Below are 12,411 nucleotides of genomic sequence, written 5' to 3' on the forward strand. Positions count from 1 at the left end.
CCACTGGTACGTTCCAATTTACCATAGCTGATGTGGGAGGGATGTCTCAGACCATGTTTAGCCGGGTATTGGGTGATGTTTTGGGAGCAATGTTGCTCCACCTTGATGAATTCATTACATTCCCTACTCCAGAAGAGTTGACAGATGTCAAGGGGGAATTCTATGCCCTGGGCCGCATGCCACATGTAATTGGTGCAATTGATGGTACACATGTTACTCTTGTCCCACCACAGGCTCAGGAGCAAGCGTATCGCAACAGGAAACACTACCACTCGATAAATGCCCTGGTGGTGTGTCTTGCCAACATGATTATCTCACATGTTTGTGCACGTTATCCAGGATCGTGCCACGATGCTTTCATCATGAGGCGTAGCAGGGTACCACAGATGATGCTGCAGCTGCACAACCACCGGGCATGTCTAGTTGGTGAGTATACACTGTGAGCTCTGTGTGTCAGTATGTCACAACTTCATGATCTGCATCATATGATTCACTCTTGTACATGATGTCAATTTGCAGGAGACGCTGGATATCCAAACATGCCGTGGCTAATGACTCCGCTACGCAACCCCAGGACAGCTGCAGACCAGCGTTACAACAATGCTCATGTGAAGACCAGGCAGGTGATCGAACGGACCTTTGGACTCCTGAAGAGCCGGTTCAGGTGCCTGGACAAGACAGGCGGAGCCCTCCAATACAGCCCACGCAAGGTGTGTGACATCTTCACTGTGTGCTGCATGCTACACAACATGGCAGTGGAGAAGGCTGTGCCGCTCTACCTGGACCCTGATGAGCTGGAACATCTGCCCGTTGAGGATGAAGGCCTTGGCCAGGATGCCAGTGACGAGGAGGGTGAAGATGATATCCGCGGTCACCTCATCCGCAACTTCTTTTCATGATGGTGAGTCATTTCATCTTTTATGTAAAAGATGGACTATAGAGTTGCATGGGTAGCATGCTGTGTATGCAACAGACTGTAAGCAAGATCACTTGGATGTGTGTTGTGCTGTGTCACACGTTCAGTTGTAATGCTACACACATACGTGCTATGTGTGCACTTGGAATGTACAGGTGTCATACTACATCTGGCTATTCAACAGACATTGACAAAATGACATTATACAGAACTTGACCCCTTGTGTGCCACTCTCATCCACAGCTCGCCCTGCCTGTTGTCCGTTGGGGTACATCGTGGTCATCCTGCTACTGCTCATTATGATTGCAACGTCAGCCACAACAACGGAGCATGCTTGGACATGTGGAGAAGTCAATTTGGGTAAGGACTCATATGAGGCTGTTTAGCGTTGGTATGTGTAGAAACGTGTGGTACATGTTCATGTGCATGTAGTGTCACCTTGCATACATGCTACTCCATTATGTACCTTATGACATGTATGGCCACTCCCAGGACAGGATAGTCACCCCTTCTGTCATCTGTTATACTTTGATACTCTGGTGAATGCATCAATGTGTGTAGACATTGCCACAGCAACGTTGCACATACCATGGCATGACATTGTGTCAGAGGTCACAACCACGGACTCTGTGGGGGATTGCAGCCTCACTGTGTGCATTAGAATGTGACTGGATCCTCACCTCCAGCTTGTGGGCCAGTCCAGTGTGATTACCATGAAACCATGTGGTGTCGGTGTTGCCCAGTGTATGTTCCACATCTTAAGACAACTGTCCTGTGTATCAGTTAACATGGATGCATTGCCCCTTGCAGCAGTATATCATGTCACTGTCATGTCGTTACCTCAGTGCAGGTTGAGAATACTGCTACGCCAGCCTTCACAGTGAGTAGCAGTGATGTTTTGATGCACATGATGCCATGTATGTTTAGCATGACTAAGTAAAAAGTGTGAAAGATGCATATGTGAATTTTTGTGTTGCACTAGTGGAGTGCGGTCATTCACATGAATCTCTGGTCGCCGGCACCATTACTGTGCTATGGTAGGGTCTGATTATGTAGCTTGGATGGACATCACTTGCACTTAATATTTGTTGTACCTGCATATCATGTTTAGCATTGTGATGCATACGTGACACACCAAAAGACTGGCTACAGAGTGCCTTCATTGCATGTCGATCATTATTTCCTCATCATATGTGATACTAACAGCTGTTGTGGATTTGCTCAAGTTAGCCTACATGGCCCTTATGGCTAACCAATATCAGATACAGACTTTAGAGTTAGCGGTAGTTGGATTTCCATATGTTTCCATGTGTTACTGAGGTCCACCTCATCTGTGCCTGGGAATGTGTTTATACTACATAGATCTTTTTGCATGGGTGCTCACTTGTGAGCGTTACACATGACTCTAATGGATGACAGACTGTCCCAGTTTTTATGTGTCTGTGTCACAGCATCGTATCTCATGTGATGGCATGATTAATCATCATTATTTTTCACCAGTCAGTACACTTCACAGGTGTGACTGGTACAGTGTAGCTAATGAGGTTTTTGAAGTGTCTGTGACATGAGAATTTTGTCCTAATGCTTATTTGCCTCTGTTTCAGGTCTCCCTCCCAGCAGTTCCCATCCTCTCCTTCCCTCGCCTGATCACCCTTTTGTGTCTGTAGTTTGTACTCAGACCAATGGGCTATTTGGAGGTGGAACCCTTAGAGCATCACACCACTCTGATGAAGAAAGGTACGGCCAGTCGTTGACAGCCTTGTAGGTATTCGTAATGCGGCATTACAGGTGACATCATGATTAGTGTAAATTGGACTTATTGACAATGCACATGTATGTTTGTGAAAGCTCCATGGGCTCACAATGTAAATTATCATGTTGTGCATGACGTCTGACTCCTACAGAATATTGTACCTGCTTGGGGCTCAACACACATGTCCTTCTAATGTGCACATATACTATTTTGAACGTAGTTACCTCATGCTTGTTATGTGTGTAACTGTATATTGACCACACGCATGGGGTGGGTGAAGGCTAGAATACTATGTTGTGTGTGATGTAGATGTCTTTGTTGGTGCAGTTTGGATTTGAACACACTAGCTCTTGTATACACCTGCTGACGCTGTGTGTCTTGTGCCCCACTTGACCGTAAGGGCCCTGATCCAGTGACTGTGATCTGTGGTGATTACTGTGCCATTTTGTTGTCAGTGATCCTGAGTGAGGCAGACACTCCTGCCTTCACATCCACATGTCACTTTGTGCATTGCGGGTGCCCTTGTGTTATGTGTTTGTTTAGAAATTAGTCACACCCCTCCTGCCGTCATGTCTTCACTCATTGCTGCAGCTGCATACACAGCCACCATGCAGCGCAAACTATCCAGGAACACAGACACCTACAGGATGACCCTCCTTCCATCCATTAATAGAGCATGCTCCTGCCACCCTACACACAGACAACACCAGACATTCACCCTCATGCTATAAAAATGCTTTGTACTCAGCCATAGCTGCTGCTATGCGTGTGTGTGCAACACATACTGGCACGACTATGCAGATTCACATGACATTGGGTCTACATACCACCAGGTCATGTGCCGTGTCCAACACACACACACACCTTACATAGGCACAATATTGTACAGTGTTAGCTTGTCAACACCACTAGATCAGAAAACTGTTAGCTTACAGTCACGTGCCAGAACACAACATGCTCACACCACTTCAACATTGCTGTCACAGTCAGTCAAGTTGGCACATGGGACACACACCATGACCCTGTCTCTTGGGTGTGGTGTGATTTGGCCGTTCTGGGGTAGGTATTTGTCTGATGTGTGTCGTTGTTCTGTATGCGTTGCTCCCATTACAGTAGTATAGTACTTGTAGCTCCATAGGGGTAGGTCACCTAATCAGGTGTGCTTGTCTAGAGTGCTCCAGCCCATTGCCCACAGTCTGTCCTGCCACCGTTATCCTGTGCGGCATTAATCACATACACAGTAATGCATCATGCTGATGGTAGCTCACATACCTGAGGACACAGTTGTAGGTACTCCCTACATGGACTACTACTTTTGTGACACTGACATGTACTCCTCAAAGTGACTTTCCTGGGCCTGCCTGTGCTAGCAGTATCGGGATTCAATCCCCCCTCCAGCATTGACTGTCCCACACAGGTGCGTCTTACCATCCATGTATGTAGTTTGTGGAAATTTCTGACCAATGTGTGTCCTCACTCAGATTCTGATCCAAGTGTGTGGATAACTGCTGTTTGTTGTATACCTTGCATTTTTGACATTTGCAGACACATATACATGTATGCTGTTTCAAAGATTACTCACCAAATGCGTATGATGTTTAGATTATTCATTGGGTGATCTTGTGCATGAAACGTGAATAGGTGCTGTACAGAAAGGGGGGGAATCCAAAATTCACAGCTGGAGATGAGATGCCTTACAGTTTCAGTCAACAGAGTCCAGGCCACAGTGCCTGACATCATTGGGCAGACTGTGACCAGCAAGTCCATGTGGGAGAGTCTCATAGGGGATGCTGTTGCACCCAGGGGCAATATGCCAGGTCCAGTGTCCTGGGAGAAGTCCATGGGCCACAGGCCCTCAACGTCTTTGCCGTGGACGACCCACCTTCCTTGGGGGACCCTCATGTGCAGGCATGGACGGTGCATGGGACGCTACGTCAGAGGGTTCCTCCTCCTCCTCCCTCTCCTCCCTCCCTGTGGCTGGTGTTGCACTTTGCCGTGATGTTGGTGGCCTTGTGACACAGGGAGGGGGCTGCATGTTGGCAGCCATCTGACGTAGCACATGGAAAATGTCCCTATGCACCATCAAGAGCTGAGCCTGGTGTGCCTCCACCCGTCCATAATGCAGGTCTTGCCTGGCTATTTGCTCTGCCTGCTGTTCTCTGACCTGGTTGAGGGCCTCCGCAAGCTGGCTTACCTCCCTGGTGTCCCGCGGGTATGCCTCAAGGATGTTTGTGAGTTCAGGCATACAGGGCCCTGCAGCTGGCTCGCCAGATTCTCGCCTCCGCCTTGCGCCACTCCCACCACCCTGACCCACATGAGCACGGCCTGCGCTTGTGGGCACATCCGATCGACGGGACCCCCGAGTGCTGGGAGGGTGGAGGTTGTCACCAACCTCAGGGGCGCCCGACAAAGGGTGTCCCTCATTTTCAGACTGGCTCTCTTGTGAATCATGGGCAGGGCTCTGACCTGTCTGCTGGGATGTGGTGGGAATAGGTCCGGTGGTTGGCAGAGATGTAGCTGGTACAGTTGCTGCAGGGGTTTGGGATCCAGAGGAGCCAGGTTGGTTGGGGTTATCCACAGTGCGTTGAGGGACGGCGCTGCCGGTGGGGTCTGGGTCCTGCTGAGCCTGGGACTGGGATCCTTGGCCCCCCTGGCTGGGGGGGAGATCCGCACGTTGCCCTGTGTGTGGGAGAGACAGACACTGTTAAGGCAATATCAAGTGACATGTGGTTTGGTTATCCATTATCAGCATCACTGTTCCACAAGCTATACATTGTTGACATTGTACAGTTGTGTATTTAGTGGTAGAAAAAACAATTGTACGATGGGGTATTTACATTCTTCCAATCTCTTGACAATGACTGACACAGCCATTGCTGTGTCTTGTGTTGCCGGCACCACACGTGTAAAGCATTGGTAAGTTTCACGCAACATCCTGGATACGGTGAAAATTCGTATGTGTACGTCAAGCATGCAAAGAGTTTAGATGCAGCATGTTGATGTAAGAGACAGAGCATCATTATTTAGCATGTCAGCTACTACTTTGGATGTCTTTTGCTGTTCCATGCTGGCCAAACAATGCCAACACCCCTGGACCTGTACACCCACTTCTAGATCATGGCTTTAGAACTTGGCACTTCTCTAAGACGCATCACCTTGTCAATGCCCATGTCCATGTTGGTACTTATGTGCATCCACAAAGGTAATGAGATGGGGCACGTGCTTTTTTAGAGAGGCACAATGGACTGGAGCTTCTGTTATGTGCATGTATGAGTTGTATGCATATTCATATGAGTACGTGTTTTGTTGTGGTACATGGCAATTGGGACAGTGTTGCAATCCAACGCCTGTCCCCAGGGGATGAGTTTCTGTAAGGGGTGTGTACAACAGGCCATGCTATTACTTTGTTTGTGAATTGCAAGCGTCCATTGTTCATGATTTGGCTGTCCCCTCATGTGGCATGCTGCCATAATCGTGGATTTGTGTTGGTGCACAGGATGTGTGACCTTGTCCTGGTGTTTGTGTTTGCAATGAGCACAGGAGGGACTTGTGCTGCCTACACCTGTGCCCATTGTGTACTACAGAGCTGTCTGAGATGTGTGTCCTGACACAGTACAGTGTTGACAGCAAATGGTGGGTGTCTTCCAGGCACATAACAGATGTTTGCTGGTACTTGTGAGACATCCCTTAACATTCTGCTCTATGGAGTTTGTGAGGCCTGTGCAGTGCTTGTGTGCAACTGTGTGTGTGCCCCAGGGAGGTGCGTTGAGGTGACAGAGGGACGAACACTGACTGATGGAGATAGAGGGAGAGGGAGAGGGAGACAGAGGGAAACAGAGACAGAGGGCGACAGAGGGAGAGGGCGACTGAGGGAGAGGGAGAAGGAGACAGAGGGCGACAGAGGGAGAGGGCGACTGAGGGAGAGGGAGACAGAGACAGAGGCCGACAGAGGGAGAGGGCGACTGAGGGAGAGGGAGACAGAGACAGAGGCCGACAGAGGGAGAGGGCGACCGAGGGAGAGGGAGACAGAGACAGAGGGCGACAGAGGGAGAAGGCGACTGAGGGAGAGGGAGACAGAGACAGAGGCCGACAGAGGGAGAGGGCGACTGAGGGAGAGGGAGACAGAGACAGAGGCCGACAGAGGGAGAGGGCGACCGAGGGAGAGGGAGACAGAGACAGAGGGAGACAGAGGGAGAGGGCAACCGAGGGAGAGGGAGACAGAGACAGAGGGAGACAGAGGGAGAGGGCAACCGAGGGAGAGGGAGACAGAGGGAGACAGAGGGAGAGGGAGACAGAGGGAGACAGAGGGAGAGGGAGACAGAGGGAGAGGGAGACAGAGGGAGACAGAGGGAGAGGGAGACAGAGGGAGAGGGAGACAGAGGGAGAGGGCGACCGAGGGAGAGGGAGACAGAGACAGAGGCCGACCGAGGGAGAGGGCGACCGAGGGAGAGGGAGACAGAGACAGAGGGAGACAGAGGGAGAGGGCAACCGAGGGAGAGGGCAACCGAGGGAGAGGGAGACAGAGGGAGAGGGAGACAGAGGGAGAGGGAGACAGAGGGAGAGGGAGACAGAGGGAGAGGGCGAGACAGGGATGGAGACAGGTAGATTGTGCTTGCTCTCTTGCTACACTGCCTTACTTTGTCACAAAATGATGCATCTCTGTAAGGTGTGTCAGCAAATAGTAAATATTTAGAAGCTGTGGTCTAGTATCTTGTGTGATCTTTACCTATCCCTGTGCATTGGTCATTATGCTTGTGTGTGTCCCTGGGACATATGGCATGAGAGCAGCCTCTTACCCTACACATTGCACCCTATGTGCCTCCCCCTTGCAACTACCACCATTTGGTAGTGTACTGCTTGGACTCATGGCCACCCACCCCATGCTGCTGGGCACTGTTGTTAGTCTACCCATGTAACTTGTGTTTTTTGTACACTCACCAGACTCAACGGCTCCTTCTATTCCATGTCCTCCCACCGCTGGCAGTAGGACCATGACCTTCTCCTCCCAGGGCTGGTATACAGGAGGTCTGCGGGGACCACCGCCTCCAGTGTGGTGTGCATTGGTGTAATCCTGTGCCATCTTCTTCTTGACCATCCTCCGCAGATCGTACCACCTGGCCTGGCATTCATCCCTGGTGCGCCTGATGGGTGCAACAGCATTGACCTGGTCTAGGATCCTCTCCCACAGGCGTGTTCTTTCTGCCAGGCTGGTCTGTCTGACCAATGCGCCAAACAGCTGCAGCTCGACTCGGATGACTTCATCTGTAAGTATCTCCATCTCCGGGTTAGTGAATTTTGGATTCTTGTGTGTGGTCATGGTGTGTAGTGTATGTGATTGAGGGGTTGATGGTGTGTATGAATGAGGGTGTTTGGGTCAGAATGTGAAGGGGGTGGTGTGGGTGTAGATGAGATAGGGTGTATGTGTGAAGGTATGTGTCTGCAATAGTTTGTGTGCTCTCAGTTTCCTCGCAAGAATGGGTATGTTGCAAAGGATGATGGGTTGTATGTGTGGTCCCTTTTATTGGTCAAATGGTGGGTGTGGCTTAATTTGAATTGTTGGGGTGGGTGTTATATGGGGTGGGTGTTGGTGTTGTCCTCTGTTTGGCTGTCTGGCTGTGACCAGGACATTGATTGTCAAAGGTGTGTACATAGGAGACATGTTCAGTGTGGTAGTGCGACTCGTTAGCAAGGTCCTTGTGGTCGTTTTGGTGTTGGCGTTATGTGTGCGTGCGGTACTTGTGCGTGCGTTTGAGTAGTACGGGCCGTTGGCGGGTGGGGGGTTCGTGTAGGCTTGGCCGAGGGGTGTGCGTGTGGTACTTGTGCGTGCGTTTGAGTAGTACGGGCCATTGGCGGGTGGGGGGGGTTCGCGTAGGCTTGTTGGGGGGGTGTGCGTGTGGTACTTGTGCATGCGTTTGAGTAGTACGGGCCGTTGGCGGGTGGGGGGGTTCGCGTAGGCTTGGCCGAGGGGTGTGCGTGTGGTACTTGTGCGTGCGTTTGAGTGGTACGGGCCGTTGGCGGGTGGGGGTGTTCGCGTAGGCTTGTTGGGGGGGTGTGCGTGTGGTACTTGTGCGTGCGAGTGAGTGGTACAGGCCGTTGGCGGGTGGGGGTGTTCGCGTAGGCTTGTTGGGGGGGTGCGTGTCGTACTTGTGCGTGCGTGTGAGTGGTACGGGCCGTTGGCGGTGTTCGCGTAGGCTTGTTGGGGGGGGGTGTGCGTGTCGTACTTGTGCGTGCGAGTGAGTGGTACGGGCCGTTGGCGGGTGGGGGTGTTCGCGTAGGCTTGTTGGGGGGGTGCGTGTCGTACTTGTGCGTGCGTGTGAGTGGTACGGGCCGTTGGCGGGTGGGGGTGTTCGCGTAGGCTTGTTGGGGGGTGTGTGCGTGTCGTGCTTGTGCGTGCGAGTGAGTGGTACGGGCCGTTGGCGGGTGGGGGTGTTCACGTAGGCTTGTTAGGGGGGGGGCGTGTCGTACTTGTGTGTGCGAGTGAGTGGTACGGGCCGTTGGCGGGTGGGGGTGTTCGCGTAGGCTTGTTGGGGGGGTGCGTGTTGTACTTGTGCGTGCGGGTGAGTGGTACGGGCCGTTGGCGGGTGGGGGTGTTCACGTAGGCTTGTTGGGGGGGGTGTGCGTGTCGTACTTGTGCGTGCGAGTGAGTGGTACGGCTGTTGGCGGGTGGGGGTGTTCGCGTAGGCTTGTTGGGGGGGTGCGTGTCGTACTTGTGTGTGCGTGTGAGTGGTACGGGCCGTTGGCGGGTGGGGGTGTTCGCGTAGGCTTGTTGGGGGGGTTTGCGTGTCGTACTTGTGCGTGCGAGTGAGTGGTACGGGCCATTGGCGGGTGGGGGTGTTTTCGCGTAGGCTTGTTGGGGGGTGTGCGTGTCGTACTTGTGCGTGCGAGTGAGTAGTATGGGCCGTTGGCGGGTGGGGGGTTCGCGTAGGCTTGGCCGAGGGGTGTGCGTGTGGTACTTGTGCGTGCGTTTGAGTAGTACGGGCCGTTGGCGGGTGGGGGGGTTCGCGTAGGCTTGTTGGGGGTGGTGTGCGTGTCGTACTTGTGCGTGCGAGTGAGTGGTACGGGCCATTGGCGGGTGGGGGTGTTCGCGTAGGCTTGTTGGGGGGGTGCGTGTCGTACTTGTGCGTGCGTGCGTGTGAGTGGTACGGGCCGTTGGCGGGTGGGGGTGTTCGCGTAGGCTTGTTGGGGGGGTGCGTGTCGTACTTGTGCGTGCGTGTGAGTGGTACGGGCCGTTGGCGGGTGGGGGTGTTCGCGTAGGCTTGTTGTGGGGGGTGTGCGTGTCGTACTTGTGCGTGCGAGTGAGTGGTACGGGCCGTTGGCGGGTGGGGGTGTTCGCGTAGGCTTGTTGGGGGGTGTGCGTGTCGTACTTGTGCGTGCGAGTGAGTAGTACGGGCCGTTGGCGGGTGGGGGGGTTCGCGTAGGGTTGGCCAAGGGGTGTGCTTGTGGTACTTGTGCGTGCGTTTGAGTAGTACGGGCCGTTGGCGGGTGGGGGGGTTCGCGTAGGCTTGTTGGGGGGGGTGTGCGTGTCGTACTTGTGCGTGCGAGTGAGTGGTACGGGCCGTTGGCGGGTGGGGGTGTTCGCGTAGGCTTGTTGGGGGGGGTGTGCGTGTCGTACTTGTGCGTGCGAGTGAGTGGTACGGGCCGTTGGCGGGTGGGGGTGTTCGCGTAGGCTTGTTGGGGGGAGTGCGTGTCGTACTTGTGCGTGCGTGTGAGTGGTACGGGCCGTTGGCGGGTGGGGGTGTTCGCGTAGGCTTGTTGGGGGGTATGCATGTCGTACTTGTGCGTGCGAATGAGTAGTACAGGCCATTGGCGGGTGGGGGGGTTCGCGTAGGCTTGGCCGAGGGGTGTGCATGTGGTACTTGTGCGTGCGTTTGAGTAGTACGGGCCGTTGGCGGGTGGGGGGGTTCACGTAGGCTTGGCCGAGGGGTGTGCGTGTAGTATGTATTGGTGGAGCTTGCAGTGAGGCGAATGTTCCGTACGAATCAATGTTGAAGCGTGAATACTTTGGCCCGTACGTATCTCGCTCAGGCCTTTCGTTCCGAATCGGAATAGTGAGTTTGTACGGCCTGATTACGAATCGTACGGTGGTCTGCACGAGGCTTATTCGTACGGGTAAACGAATATCATTCGTACGGGTCGTAGAAAATCGTACGGAAATCAACGGAAACGGATCGGCATTCGGAGGTCGGACGGTAGTTTCCCAATCGTACGGATTTGGCTACGAATACGATTCGTATGGTGTATTATTTTACCGGATCGGAATCGGGCCCTTGGTGTCATCTATCTGTGACTTAGCTTTATTGTCATACAAACTCAGGGGCCATAAGACAATGTGATCTCCTTTGTCCGATTGACAGACTACAATATCCTTCCTAGGTCTGATTTTTTCAATTATTCTAGAATAGCCCCTCTCTCTGTGTTTGGTGCCTTTGAAGAATACCTCACTAGATGCCTTAGACAATGATTTTAAGTCCCCGACCACCAGATCAGAAAATATATCAATCTAATTCCTCGGCAGGTTCGGAACAAAAGTGGACTTAGGTTTAAAGGGCGATTTCAAGTCCTGAGAGATCTGTAGTCTCCTTGCATGATTTAGATGGACTGATACTATCACCCCCCCTCCCCAATAGCTCCAAATCATGTAAAACATTCAGATACCCACCACTAGATTAGATGTCTCTGTAACCGCCTGATTCACTCCTTTCAAACTCGCTTGATTATGTAAAAACTTTTTTAACTTTAATTACCTTATGAATTTATGAATGTCAATCCGAGCTTGACCATCATTAAAGTTCGTTCTTGTGCAAAAAGAGAGGCCTAAAGTAAAATCTTGAGTTCATCCTTCTTTAAAACCAAATCGGATAGATTGATCACCGTAGCTCTGTATTCATTCATTTGCATTGTCTGGTTTATTCGATCTTGGCACCTGAGCGGAGTTCCATGCTTCTACCTTCTTCTTTTACATTGCCTCAGTTGCCTTTTCCTTTCCTTTGAGGTCTTGATCTGATATTCATTGTCCTTTCTAGACCTAAAAAACACATTTCTCCAACAACTGAAGGGGGTTCTTCTTGCAGGCTTCCACTCTTGCACTGCTTCCCGGATCCATCCTCCTGATCTGTATCTAGCCCGGAGCTAAAGTCTGAGCTAGTTTCTGTCACTGTTCTCATACCCTGATCTTTTGTTCCAGTGCCCGCATTGTCCAACAATTTTTGACGATGTAAAGTATCAAAGAATTGTGCAAATATATTAATTTGGCCTCTTTGGTTATCCACTCTGTCTCTTGTGAATTTAGTTGCCTTGCGCTTTCTAAGTGTTCATATTTGCTCAACGTAGCTTCGAACTCTTTGTCAAATTTTGTACTCCTTCAGGTTTGGCTAGATTGTTGAACTCCTGTTGAAATAATTTTATTTCATCAAGGATTTTACTTGTCCCGTTTTACAAACTTTATCAAAATTCTCATCATGTTACTAGATGATTCTGCACTGTTGTTAGACCACCTGCTGCAGCATTTAATGGTCCATGTTTTCAAAGGTGGGGCAACCAGTATTCATAGAACTTGAGGCACTCTCCCCACCTTTAGGTATTTACCCAAGGATTTGCATTCCCACCATCTGGAAACTTCAGTTTTCCTCAGTTTCTGCAATCTGCACATTCTCATTTGCACATTAATTTTTGGCAGTGCTGCACTCGTCACCACAGATCGATCTGACCCACTCGCACTTGCCGCATTCTCGTCGAATAACGC

The sequence above is a fragment of the Lissotriton helveticus genome, chromosome 6 (genome assembly GCF_964261635.1).
Source record: "Lissotriton helveticus chromosome 6, aLisHel1.1, whole genome shotgun sequence".
NCBI lineage: Eukaryota > Metazoa > Chordata > Amphibia > Caudata > Salamandridae > Lissotriton > Lissotriton helveticus.